Source organism: Falco punctatus (genome assembly GCF_963210335.1).
Source record: "Falco punctatus genome assembly, chromosome: 5".
Classification (NCBI taxonomy): domain Eukaryota; kingdom Metazoa; phylum Chordata; class Aves; order Falconiformes; family Falconidae; genus Falco; species Falco punctatus.
In genome coordinates this window covers 72,113,322-72,128,488 of record NC_137584.1, presented here as the reverse complement: position 1 = coordinate 72,128,488, position 15,167 = coordinate 72,113,322, and the positions used below count along the sequence as shown (strand labels likewise).

The window sequence follows — 15,167 nt, the reverse complement described above, 5'->3', positions numbered from 1 at the left end:
AAGGGCAAAATCGTGAGTGAGAACACAGCAGGGCAGTATGGATTTGCAGATGAGATATCCATATGAAAGGTAAACTCGAATGCCTGTCATTAATGCCTAACCCAGGCAGTACCATTGATGATATCATCATTACAATTGGAACATTTCAAGGAAATTCATGAGCAGAACTTAAGATACCCGTCCTAACCATTTCCCAGCTAGTGATTCTTATCAGGATAGACTACATGCTGTTTTCACTGGGTGCCACAGAAGATGATTTAGGTTTAGCAGATGGACAGTTAATCAAATTCAAGAATTGATACAGCTTGATTTTTGCCCTCCAGAAATGAAGGTACACTCACACTTACTGATGAAGGAGAAAAAAAAACACAGCTCCACCTACGGTCCAGGGGTCCTCAAACTACAGCCCACTGGCTGGTTACGGCCCCCCAGGGTCCTCAACCCGGCCCCCAGTATTTACAGGAACACACACACCCCCCACACGCCCCCCCCCTGCCGGGGGTTGGGGGGGGAAACCAAGCAGCCGCAGATGACTGCCTGCCACTTCATCTGCGCGCCAGCCCCCTGGTTAAAAAGTTTGAGGACCCCTGAGTCCTAACCCTATAGGAAATCACAACCTCTTCTGAACATCAGGGTTACCTCACATGATCCAGAATATTCAGTGTTGCCCAACCTCTATTTAAAAACCAGCAGGTTTCATGATGGTTCTGTGGATCACTGCCACAGAAGGCATTGGTCATATACATGATTAAAACATCAAATGATCAACGTCCTATCTCCAATGCTTTGGAAGTCTTCAACCTCTGACATCCTTCAAAGCTTGTTCACACAGAAACCAAAGCAGCCCACAGCTAAAACACAAGAGACACTCAGTACCAAGGCAAAAGCATTCAGCTTGAATTGGAATTTCCTTAGGTCCTATTCCAGCAAGAGGTATCATTTTCTAAAGTTTTCATTTAGGAAACAATTATTCAAGACAAACATCTGATAATTGTGATTAGTTTTTTGAGTTTCTAAATGGATGTCCTGCTAAATACAGTTTACCAAAAGGTAAGATTCGTATCTTGCCAATAACCTCTCACAAATCAAGTTACAGTTAACTGCTGACATCATTACTGCTTTGAAAATGAACCTGTCTCTCACTTTCAAATGTATTCGTTACGGGTACAATTATACCACGACAGCTAGTATTTATATTGAGTACTGCCTCAGTACTCAATCTCAGTAAGTACTTTCTGTACTTTTGTACATATTTGAGGTCAAATCTCAGTAAGGCCATTTTCAAAATTCTACCACCCTGAATAAGGTTGCTCTTCAACAGCATTCAAACAACTTATGATGAGCTACATGAATTATTCTTGGACATATTAAAAACACACCTGGACATAGTCCTGGACAACCAGCTCTAGGAGACCCTGCTTGAACAGAAGGGTTGGACCAGATGACCTCCAGAAGTTCTTTACAGCCTCAGCCAGTCTCTGACTCTATGTGTACGTTACTATGTTTAAGACTGCCGTAAGTAAGCCTGCTACCACTGCAACAGCAACTCTAAAATACTCTGGGACCCCACTGCCTCCAAAATCTCCAACCTGGAGGCAGGCAGCTGATCTCCCTGCTCAGCAAAACAGCCTGTGCAGAGTGTGCAGAATCTCAGCAACGTCCTCTGGAAGGGTGTTGCTGGCATGACCTTACCCAGGAAGGTATCACCTAAGAAACGTAAACAGGGACTAGAAACACAGACAAAGAAAATAAAGGTATGAGGAAATGTTTGATTACAAAGCACAGAATACTCCTAGTTCAAAAGGCTAATGCTGTTTCACAGGAAGCTGTATCCGCATGTACATAACATGATACTAATGAGCTCTATCAGTTTCACCTTGTGTCACCTTCACAAGTAAAACCCCTCACTACATAGCCAGAACACTGTTTATTGTCACCAGAGATTGGGTCATGGAGGACTGTCATACGCCTACTTCCATACCTATGTCAAAGTGCTGCAGTAATAATTCAGCATGCAGAAGCATGCTTACTCTGTATCACTCGTACTCCTCTCTTATAGTGTGAACCTGCCATGGTTCTGCTAATCTGGCATAATTCTTGTATTGGGTATGCTGTAAAGGACTTGCCAGTGCTCTTCCTGCAATTTAGTTAAACTTTTAGCAGCAGCAAAGAAAGGTATCTTAGTGGTAACAGGAAGACGATTATTATGTGTGAAAACTTTGCAGAGAGCAGTTGCATAGGCTGGAGTAAAGCACGGATGTAAGGTTTTTGCATGAAATTACAGCGTAACTTATTTGCTGTTGTGGGCAGGACAGGTACCAAGTAAGATAGCCAGCAGAGATGCTTGTCACTCTCAGCTGGTACATATGTGGTTTCAGCAGATGAGTAAAGCAACCAGATAATTGCTTCCTCCCAAAACAATCCCTATTTCTCTCTTCTCTGCCACAAAATTTGCATAAGTCTTTTCTTTGTCTTTCTTTTTGTCTTCATTTTTTTTCCCTTCACACCTCTGAAGTGTTTATCTTTCTGCTCAGCACATTGCAATTCTCCCTTCCCATGGTACCATGGCTGCAAACTCTGTGAAATCATTATCTCTAGCTGCCTTTTCAGGAAGAAACCAGAACTACATGGGCTATCAGATGAAGACTGGTTGGTGACAAATACCAGTCACATAGCTCAGAGGAGCAGAGAAAAGAGACTGCATACAAGAAGACTGGACAGAAAAATGAAACGATTTACGTCACTTTTAATCAGTTATTTGTATTAACATTTTGGTAAGTAATTATATTTTTTACCAAGTATAAATAAAATTTAGATCATAAACATGCACATAAAGCTTGAAAAAATTCAGAGAGCTGAAAGTGCTCATCACTGAAGAACTATTTGTATAAAAACTGGGCTTATATCCTGTTTCTTCGTTTCATTTGTCTGGTCAGGAAAGTAGAGCTATAACCGCTGAAGAGCGGAACAAAATGCTGGCAGAAGTCTGCAAACCCCGAGGAAAAAGAAAGAAAATTATATTGTACTTTCCAAAAGGCTAAGAATGAAAGTAAGTGAACTAGCCTAAGAACCTCAGACAACACACATTAAGATGTAGGGTTTCTTACATCACCACCACAATAGAGGCCCCAATGATATGGAGAAATAGTGTGAAATGGGGACGCTTAACACCGACTGTGATTGTATATGTCTACTCAGAAATGTGGGTATGGTGACTAGTCATGGGTGCGGTGTCTGGTCACATAGGCACACAGCTCTGAGGAGACAACTACAGTTTTTGAGGAGACGCCTGCCCCTCTTCCTCTAACAAAGGGGAGACGCCTGCCCTTCTTTCTCTAACAAAAGGGGCTATTTAAAAGAGAATGAGAGAAGATGAGAGACATTCAAATGCTATCTAGAGGGAGGGAGTGCTAAGTCTCCTTGCTGGAGAAGATTGGATGGTCACAAGGACATGAATCACCTTTCCTTGCTGAAAAAGATTAGATGGTCACAAGAACATGAATCACCTACAAACCTGCAAGACCACCACATTCCAGGAAACGGACTGATAAGCTAATTAACATACGAAGCGGGGTTTAGGTAACAAATATGTATAGGCGCTAATTGAATATTCATTTGTTTCATTGTATAAATGTGGGATGGTTCGTCACTTCGGGTATGCACGCTTGTGGAGGAGCGATCCCCCGTGCATCTGCGCGCAATAAACATACCTACTTTATAACTTTCGAGTTATAGACTCTAATTCCGCACGTCACCAAGTTCTGGTCCCACTGAGCTATGTGACCCAGTTAATTATACACTAGCACAGGACACTTCCTTCTTAAGGAAAAGACTACAAAAAACCCCAAACACACACAAAAAACCAAGAAAACAACAACAAAAAAGAAAATACAAACAACCCACCAAAATGCACTCTCCCCAAACAATAAAACCCTTTCTGCACTAGATATCAACCAAAAAAAAAAATGGAAAAAATGCTAGATTTATTTTAGAGACTAGAAATGGAAGAAAAAAACCTGAAGTGATTATTCTACAGTCACAGAAGAAGTGTATGGTAGAGCTAAGGCAAAACTTAAATCCCCTAACGCAGCCACTGCTCTTACCATAAATCCACCCTTTCTTTCCCCAGATATCTTTGAAGCCCAGCCCTCTTCCTTCACACTCACTTAGAAAAAAAGAAAATAAAAATCACTATTTAACCTGATTACTTCTCTTCTCAAAAGAGCACTGATGAGATACAGGCTTTGCATTTTTATAAGGTGGTAGGTATATGCTTATCAAAGCTGCCATGAACTTTAAAGCACATGCAACACTCATACCGCAGCAGTGCACAGGAAGCCAAAGTTTGTACAATCAGATTTTGTCCTGCTTCATACCAAAATAATGGATACAGACAAAAATTATTTTAATGTAAAATTAGAACTAGGAAAGAGTAGTTTGGTACCTCTAAAGCCGCAACAACAAAATATTTCATGTCCCTTTTAGGATGAGGCCATAAGCAGCCATACCTCTGTAGTTTCTTTCCAGGAAGGACAGGCATTCCAACCCAGAGGGAAGGGTGCTGCCCATGCAAGAGCAGCAGATGCTGCATTCCAGCAGACCTAGCTCATGGAAAACAAAAAACAAAAATACCTACAAGATGTTTATCGTTGATGCCTCCTCATAGAAGGAGGAGAAAAAGCAGTCCTTTTATCTCCTACCCATCTCCTGAAATTAAAATAGGTAAAAAGAGTATCAAATATTAAAAGCAAATCTTGAGGTGTTACAGTGTTTGCAATATCCCCTCCTTACTGTAAGAGCTTGAAAACAAAGATACACAAAAACAATTTCTTCCACATTCAGTAGTGTTATTTCTGACTTTACAGGGCTGTAAGATAATGGCAGAATCAGGTTAACCCCCTTAAATGTAATGGAGCATCAAGTGTAACAGTGTCATCTTTTGAACTTCTAATTCTAGATTTACCATCGCAACTGAAAAAAGGATAAGTTACTTCAAACTGATGCACACAAGTAATTCCAAAAACTTGTTCAAAGTTCCTCAGGACAGTGAATATAAGAACATTAAGAGGTACAAGGTTTCTTCTTTTCTTCACTTTTCAGAGTAAGTCCACAAATAATTCAGGAAACAAATCCTGACTTTTTATATTTAATTTTCCAAAACCTAAGGAATTCATTAGCCTGTATGTGATATGATCTACCTATGTATTCTAGTTGACCATAAAAGTATACATGTTATGATCACTGATCTCATGAGGCATTTAACCACCTTCTCAGGAGAGCAAAGCATGTCCTGCCACAGCTGCTCAACTCCAAACATTCAGATTGGCTTATTAAAAATTAGCTTGAGGAATACATTTGCACAATCTAAAATGACTGCAGTGAAGAGCATTAAAGTTGTTCAGCACAAAGTTATTCTGGCTATTACTGAACAATCATGTTGGATGGCAAGAAATATCCTCTTGCATATTTTTCTGATTTCATAAGCACATTATCTGAGATCATGATTTTGGAGTTTAATCTCAGATATCCTCAAAAAAAATTAGTAGGCAAAAAGCTAGTTTAAAGCAGCTAATAAGTTTAAACAGATGCATTTTTAATATATATATATAAAATATAATATAGTATTATATATATCTTGTTAAGGTCTGTTCTCAAAACTGATACAAACTTACTTGACAGGCATGAAATCTCACTGAAGGTGCAAGATACTTGCTGACACTCCAAATACTTTCCAATGCTGAGGTTTTAAAAGCTGTCCTGAACTGGATCTATCACCTTCCACAGATCCCAGGAACTTCAGCCACTGGAATAATTCTTCAGCCTGCAGGAGTGTTATTCAACATAATTCTGACCACTAAATCCATTTTATAGTCTTAGCTCATGAAGCATTATTGCTTCAGAGTTGAAAATTAAGATGGAATAATTTCACCTAAGTGCTCATAGCTGCAACATTTACTCAGAATATTGAAGGCAGATCTTAAGATTGAGCTTGGCCCCCCATCCTTGTTCACTTCTCCCCACAGTTTCTGGCCACTAGGTCAGTCCCCTGTCTTTCTTGATTTGATTTGTTAACAGGAAATATACTTTAAAGTCTTTAAGTGTCCTGTTAACATATTATATGAACATAGGAAACAAGTGTTTCAAACTTAAAGCTTAGTTTTCATTACCTATCCAGTGTTTTATTTGGTTCATGCTGTCGGATTACCACAGTGTAATTTGTTAGTGTCATTTCTTATTTTCATACCTTCAAAAAGTTTTTACTTGATTTCTACCATTTCAAATAAATAACATGGTAAAATATAATGCTATGCCTTTTTAAATTATTTCCATAGGAGATAAAACTACATTGCAGAAAAGGTAAAAAAGCTATTGGGCTAGACTGGAAAACACCAGGTCAAATCCTAACTCCATGGAAACTGAAGTCAGAAAAAGACTGGCAGCCAAATTCCAATCAACTTCTCTTAAAGCAAATGGATTTGTCTGTTTTAACTTGTGGATTTAACAAGTCAAGAAAACAATTAACACATCACAGTCTCCTTGAAGCTCTAAATGGTCTGATATCTAAGCTTCAGATATAGGCTAGCTTTAAAAACAAAACTGTTGACAGTTCTCTCAAAATTGCTATAGAGGCTGAAATAAGAGCTATATTCACTCAAATATTTAACAAGTTCATTCTTATAGCTTTAATATGCTACAAAAAGGGGGTTTTTTTGCTTTTCTAAAAAAATGCAACACAAAAAGCATCTCTGGGAACTGGCTGATACTACTGATACTGCTTTGCAATGGGAAGGGAGGACTACAAATTACTTTCTATTTGCAGCAGAAGTCCACTCCTTAGATAACTCACAATCAGAAGCCTTTGCCATCTCCAGAGAAGTTTGCATGAAAGACAGGCTGCTTAGCAACTATCACCACCAACCTCCAAACAGTGCCTGCAAGCAGGTCGGTCAACATTAAGGGTACTCCAGAACCTGCTGCTAGATTACAAAGTCTATTAAAAGCCTTCAATTTCGTGAAGAATTAAGGTTGCGGGTACTTTACAAATGTATTAGGTTTTAAGAAGAATTACCAGAGGTTAGGAATCCATGAAACAGAAGTTGACGGTTATACTTCAGATCACATGACATGTGAACATATTTAATTCTTCATCTATTATCTTTACTCTTTCCCTCAAGTACAGCAGGTTACCACCAACCTGGTCAAATCCGCAACAAGATCAAAAAAGGCTCCTTTCATGTTCAGCTAAGGAATACAAGGTGGCCCAGGATGATTCCTAGCAGTGGTGCAGCCACCCAGTTCTCATTTCAAGAGGATTTCACTTTTAGTGTTTTCACTCACAATATGGGCAAAAAGTTTATAAATAACAGATAATCCTAATTCGCTACAGCTGTGTTAGCCATCAAAAGGTAAAAACAAATAGGTGTGACACAACTGCTGGGAAAAGAATTGTCTATAAAAAAATTGTTAACACAGTCTCACCGTTTTATTTTCTCAAACACCACAAAATAGGATACAGGTCTTTTTTAAACACACAAGCACAGTTCAAAGTTCTGGTAACTTTTTTGTCCATGACAAGAATTGGTGGAGGGTTTCTATCTCGCTTTTTCACTTTTAGTCAAGTCACAGCACGTGAGTTGTAGCAAATACACTTCCTCAAAAGCACAACTTGAAGTGCAGCAAGCCCCTTCTCTCCTAGCAGATCTTCTGTTTCTCAATTTTACACAAGACAGGTATTTTATATGGCAAGCATCCACCTCCTTGTGCAATACAGTCCCTCATTCGTGCAACCAAAGACTCAGGAGTTACACAGTAACAGAGCCTTGTGTGCTAGCCCGGTTGTTCTCGGACACTGTCTCCATCCTTTGTCTGTCTCAACTTCTCCCTTGATTTACGATCTTACCAGGACAAGCATATGACCTTCAAACTCAAGAAAGAGAACTATTTCTAGGTACTGCAGCAACTCATGAAAATTATATGTCTAAATAATTCTGATATCAGAAGACATTTTTCAGTAAAACACAGATGACTAGCAGCTGGATGCAGTCTTTAATGCACATGTACAGAGTATGCTCCATAATAAGTATAACATGACTTCCTAGAAAATAACTCTGATAATAGACTGAAAAAGCAATGGCTTTATCATAATTTCATTCAACCATTTAAATTACTCTGCTTTAGGTGAGGCTTATTCCCCCCCACACACACACTTACTTAGGCTCTTCAGTAACCTGATCAATAAAAAGCAGCAATACATACTTGAGGGAGCTCATCAGAAACCATCACCATTTTACAGAACAAGGTCATGCTCAAAGTGAGAGCTGTATACAGAGATGCAACAGAGCTACACAGGCAAAATAAGCAATACAGGAAAATCTCATAGCACATTTTTGCAAACACAAACTTCCTGTGAGCTGCTTTGTGCCCACAAAACGCCAGTATGTATGTTAAGAGGGGCAAGCTTCCCTTTCTTCTGGATGTCAGCTGTCAGTCTTGGGAATACATACACAGTCTCTCCCTTCCCCCACAACTTCCTGGAACATTTCTGCGTTTTGAAATGTTGCATAATTCTGCTCCCTGTAAGACAAAGCTGAAGTAACATCTAACCTAGAAATTTCATTCTCAGTTAAAGTTTTATACTTCAGCATGAACCCTTACCCGCCTAGCAAGCCATTCCCCCTTAGTGTAAGGAGGTAACACAGCCAACTATGCAGTTAGTGTTGTTTCCACACACTCAAATCCTAATCTGAATTGTTCCTATCCCAAGCAGTTTAACACAGCAGGAATTAACACAATGCCAGGAAAGACACAGAGAAGCAAAGGTGCATGTAATGCAATTAGTTTTCACCCATCTTCAAAAGACAGTAATATTTCTTCCTTTAAATTGCTTTGCTGTCAAATAGCAACTGTACCACATCATGCAAATGGTCCACCAAGCTCAATATTACATTTCTGGCTGTGTCCAACAGCTGATACTTCTGAGTAAAATGCATGAGGCACCTGGGGACACATATATAAACCCCTGCCTAAGATGACGCAGCTCCTCAAGTAGTTCTTACCTAACACCAGGCAGGATCCTGGTACATTTTCAAGAAAACACATGCATTTTTGCATGACTATATACCAGTGATTGCCTCTCACTGTTTTCTTGGGGTGAGTCCTGCAGATTAACTGCATATATAGCATTGCCCTCAGACATTTTCCTCATTTTCTGATTATATACATTCTTTCCTTAGGTAGAAAAAGTGAAGTGTTCTTCACTTGCAGAAGATGTGCTCCTGCTGTCATATATTATTTTTAAAAGTCAAAGTCTTCCTGGTTACTCCTACCAGTCAGCTTTTCCAGTTCATATTTATACGTATGTTTATACAACATATAAGAACACCTATATAATCACATCAGCATTTCCTCTCTAAGCATCTTGACTGTCTGCATGCTGTTCTAGAAGATATAAGGAGAATCAGTTAATTGTACAAAAATTGTAATATACTATAACTTTGATAAACAGGATCACAGTATTTTGAAGTTTTGCTAAATCTTCCTTTCACTGGGATTTTTGCCTACCATTCCATATATATCACATATTTTAGTGAGTTGTACAAGTAATTGATATGCTTCTTCATGTCACAAAGAGATTATTTATTTATAATTGGTTAATGCAAGTTTTCCACTAGTTAATGTACTTTTTCCCCAACCAACACACTCCCTATTTATAACTTTTGCAGAAGAAATCAATTTATGTGCAAGTTTTACTACCTTGCTATTCAGGCATTTCCCATGTAGTCAGCTAATACTTCACACAGCAAGAGCTGGTAAGTCCTAACTTATTTTCAGCTTTTAGGGAAGTTCTCAGCTCGCTCTAAAGAGTCACACACATCACAGCCAGATGAAAGCCAGCTTCACCTGCGCTCTGTGCAGACCAAGTCCTGTGCCAAGCAGGAGCTTCTCCTGCCCCTCAGCATGCTCACTGGTGCTGCCTCCGCATTGGGCAACATCATCACAAGATTCCTGGCTGAGAGCAGGCAGAGTGAGTTTGCATGGGCTCGCACGAATGCTGCGTTCCAGTATTTAGTTACTGAGCAAAGAATAAGTGAAAACAGAATCTGGCTAAATACACTTTCTGAGCTTGGCAAAAGCTCTGGGCTCTTTGCCTATTATTTAACATAGTATCTAGGCATTTTGTAAACTTTCACCTTAAAGTAGAATACAAGGCTTGGCTCAATAGATACCTTTTAATTCTCAGGGCCACAGCAGTAGTGTTTTACAATTTTTACGATTAGTAAGCCCCTCCAAGCCTTTTTTTTTTTTTTTTTTTAAATTTCTTTTTTTAATTCAGAAGAATGAATATTATTCATCCACTTCACACTTAACCCTTCAAAATGAATGAAATAACATTGCTTAGTCCTTGACACTCCAGCAAGTGTTTTCTGGGTACGATTTTCTCAATAGCTAAATTTTTGACAGCATTCTGTCTGTCTTGGTCCTAATCTTCTTCATTCATGGTCCTAATTCTTCTTCATGGTCCTAATTTCTTCTTCAAAAGGATTTAAAAGGTTCTTCAGCTTTATAAAAAGAAAAAAACCCTTTAAGTCCAAAAATGAACTACAGAAAGTTTTAACACACTGGGCTGTTTATTTCAACCCAACAGCTGCCTAAAGTCCATAATTCATCTGAAAGCAGCAATTTATTACCTACTTAATGCATAAAGTAGGATCATTTTTTTAATTGTTCTTTTTCACTAAATTCTGTGAGTATTGGTTTAATTTTCTCAACAATGTTTAAGTTCATTATGGAAGAAATTTCCTTTTGTGAGTAGTATTAGTAGTAGCTGCGACAAGGTAATTATTTACCTACAGCTCTGAAAGGTGACCCCATTGTAATTACAAGGACAGTAGTTCAAAATTATTTCTCCCCACAACCTTTTTCAGGGCTGTCACTTGTCTCAGAAAGAAAATGGGAATTGGAATGGTAGAAGAATGTTATAAAAGTATTCCTTTATAAGTAAAATATACTTGGGATTCATCCAGTTCCTCATCAAAGCAGAAATCAAGCTCAGATGTTGTGAGGCTACAAAAATCCTCAAGTCTAAAATAACAGTACAAACCTTCTCAGTTTGCAGAGCTCCTTAGAAAACAATCAAATTGAGTTTAAGTATCATGAATTCATAAGCAAAAAACGCTATCTGTATGGATACAAAAGTAAACTGGTTTAAATCCAGGAATAGATACCTTAAAAGCAAACTACATTTTAAAAATGTTTATAAAAAGATACTCAATTATTTAAATATCTACTACAAAGCACTAATTATAAAGATATTACAATAGCTGAAAAGGGGAAATTCAGCCTAGATTAGCACACTTGTCAGCTTCAGTTAGCTGTACTCATTCTTTGGAATAGTTTTTACCCTTTGAAATCTTTTTTTAAATCAAATTGCCAGTCTTTGAAATCTCACTGTTCTGTAAAACAAGCAAGAAAGCATCTATAAACCACAGACTGTGACGGAAGTACACGAAAGTCAGCACTCCTTTCATTTTTAAGCATATTCTCTTAAAAAAAAAAAAAGGCTCAAAAGTGGTTTGTTGGGCAGATTAAATAAATGCTTTGTTTTACAAATATCATGGCTTATTCGTAGGCCTGCGCCAGACTAATACGCAACTTATTTCTGAGTTTGTATCAGTTACACTTCATTTACAGTTATGTCTGCAGCATGTAATAAAACTCCTTTGTCTGACCTGTCAAAAATAATAATTTTTCAAGTCTTTTTAATACGTCTTGTTTGGGAAATGTAAAATGACAGCACTGGCAAATAGATATTTAAAAAAAAAGGCTATAAAGGAACCTAGAGTAATTAGAGTCTATTTGGAGGTTTTCCAAAATATTAATTCCTATAAACATTCCAATTGTTGCCTAGGACTGATCTATTCACTTCAATCAAGATGAGTTCACACCCTCTTTCAAGCACTAGCCACCAAGTAATAATGCTTTGCACCACACACAGTAAATCCAGTGTTGATAAAGAAACTTTAGCCTTGACCTTTGCAACAGAGAGAACAGACAACTACATAAGGCAAACAAAAAAGTTGACAAGTCATGCTAATGATACTATTCATTTACCACAAATTCCTGGAGGTTCACACATCCTTGAGGGGGAAGATTTTGATTTAAAGAGGTCACTTAGGAAAAGCAGTGACAAAACTCAAGGCTCTGTAGCAAACAGTTCTGTGAAAGCAACTAAAGAACAGGTTGATGATTTCCACACAGCGTAATCTTCATTTTAATACAAGAAACTACCACTCAACTGAACCCACCCCCCAATAGCCCAAGGTTAGTAACAAAGCCTACCCAGCCTGGAGGTCATCCATTAGATTTTAAAATTGATCTTTTATATGTGATCAAATTACTGAAACCTCCACAACACTATTAAGGATTGCTCAATAATTGCTGCGTTTCTCCGTCTCAGGAAAGGTCATCTCTTGGTTAAGGAATAACAGGAGGATGCTAGATTTTTGAAGTTGTATGACAAAAGACATCTTTTCTTTTGAGAGCAAATGTATCATAGCATTTATTAACCCTCAAGCAGGTCAATCTGTTATCACTTGGATTTTCAAAACTCTTCTTAATTTTTAACGCAAAACTTGAAACAGCTAGAGACGCTCTTTTTCTGAAGACCTGAAAAAGCTTCAGTGGTATTTACACCAACACAATTTGCTACCTCTGAAAGTCAGGTCCCGCACACCTCAACCTGAGTGTCTGTCAAAATAGGAAATACTGAAAGAGTGGACATTTCTGACTTTTTCTGTACATATTCATTCCCAGGTCCCATGGGAAATGAGAAGGAGAGGTGGGTCTATCACTTAGAAACTCCAAAGCCTTTAACTCAGAGACAACTGAAGACAGTATGTCAGGTAGTTGCCCTTTTAACTGATTTTGCTGGCAGAGATTTTTTTGCAGATGGTCAGACACGTTATGCAGATCTCTGGTCTTTCAGAACCACCTTCGGGAAACAGGACAAATATGCATAACTGTGACACAGGCTAATTCACCCATGAAATTATTTATTTACATCTACCCATCTCCCAGACATGGTTTCTACCAGAGGATGGAAGTGGGAAAACATGTGTATTTCCAAAAGTCATTGGATGTTTTCCAAAATGTCACTCCCTGCCAGAGCACGGCTGAGTCATGACAAGTGGGGATGTGACAGCACAGATTTCTGTTTCTAAAATTCTCTTCCCAGTTCCTAAACTGGTGCTGGCATCTTAATGAGAAATGCAGCAAAGTTCTTAAGATTTTCAAACCTACCCTGCTTTGCAAGTGTCTAAAGAGTGTATTTACAGTTTTATTTACTTTTCTATGTTTAATTAAAAGCACCCTAGGTTTGCCAGAATTCCTTCAGCTCACTTTAGACGCAAGTATGAAATCAAAACGAATGATTTTACAGTACAAGGCAAAGTTGTTGTTTGATTTAGAAACAGATCCTGAGCATAAATTAACCCCCAAACTTAGAAGAACCATAACTAAAACAAACCTTTTCCTTGAGCTGATATTTAAGATTCCTCTGATGGAGCTGCAGAAGCCACCACAATTTAGTGGCAGCCTCTCTCAAGGGTTTTACATGCTAGATAGGACCTGTTCCAAATCCTCACTACTCCAACTATGTTTTTGAGGTATGTTGTCTCACTGTTTGCAGGCAAAACTTTAGTGCCGTTAATGGGCCTCCACTTTTCCCTCTGCCATTAAATCACCCATATAAATTTACTGTGCTTCCTGCTTAGATTAGCAATGGGTATTTGTGAAAATGCAAATGAAGCATTCTTCGGTCTGACATGCTGGTTTCTCACACTAGGCTCACCATCTTGTCTAGGATGTCAACGGAATTGCCAACTGATTCCTCCCTTGCCAGGGGGCATGATTTGCATGATGTATTCTCTCATGGCTGCAGTATGAATGTTTTTTAAACTTATATCAGGGAGTATAAACTATGCAGCATTTGATTGGTTGCCATGTTTTAGAGAAACTATGAATAACATTCTTAATACAGCTCTGGCTGACTAGGCTTCTGAGAATCTCAATCTCCTGCCATTTTTAGCAGTTTTAAAGGCTCAAAGCAACATAGGTATTTGGCAACTAAACACTACATGTGTCTCTGGAGGCGGCAGATATTGATACAAACAAAAAACAACCCACCACACACAGCCTGTTTGATTTTAAGTAACTTACTAGAGCTCCAGTCCCACAATCTGTAATAAGTCTTGCAGCTGATGACAAGAGAAAGTACATATTGCACCTGATGATCTCTTTGCTTTTCCATTTACTACCACTTGGGTTTGAGAAGTCTAAATTACCAGAGATCAGGTAAAGAATACTTCTACTAACCACTGACATACAGTATAGCTTTACATGGAAAAGCTATGATATGTTGCATTTAAACAAAGCTCTTCTATGTGTTCAACTGATTTTTTCTGTCACCCCTAAGACCACTTCCTTTTGTTTTTCCAGAAAGTAGATCACAATTGACTGTAGATGTCCAGTAATGGGTTTTGCCTTTTCCTGCACCCGCTATTTTGTTTCACACATACATTTTTTCATTTCCTCCCCTTGCAAACAAGGAATAAATTAAGTAGTCACAGCCTTAACCTATCAATTATTACAGGACTTTTCACTTTCACGTTTAACAAATTTATGCCAGTTCCGACATAAATTGGTCCCTACCCTTAGACACCTTTCCAAGTACTTTCGATGCTTGTAACGCCCCACTGTCAAGATACTTCCAGAGCTACACCTCTCCAGCATTTTCCCATTCCCCTTCTTATGCAATGAATACAAGCTCATTATAAGAAAATAATTGTCAAAATTAATTTCATTCCAAAATGACAAACTGTGGCCCACTCAAATTATTTTGCAGATTTAAAATTCTCATGTTCCATAACAGCACGTGAGAAGAAATGCAACAGTTCACAGACCCATTAATTGCTAACACGTTGGTTAGAGCAGGAAGCAAATGCACTAAGCACTACGTTTTCAAAGCATCTTCCCCGTGTGGTAAAATCAGCCTTACTTTATAGATGATGGCAATTACTTTGCAGAAAGAATATATATTATTTTTTAAACTGAAAGCCCTCTATCAAGGTCTACATGTCCTTGTTACTAGCCTCATATATTTAGTTTAT

The 15,167-nt window shown here is 38.4% G+C and overlaps 1 protein-coding gene across 7 annotated transcripts in view; it reads right to left on the bottom strand.

Moving 5' to 3' along the window:
- KIF13B (kinesin family member 13B) overlaps nt 1–15,167 on the bottom strand; it is a 162,126-nt gene that overhangs the window by 108,239 nt on the left and 38,720 nt on the right. The window lies entirely within an intron of this gene.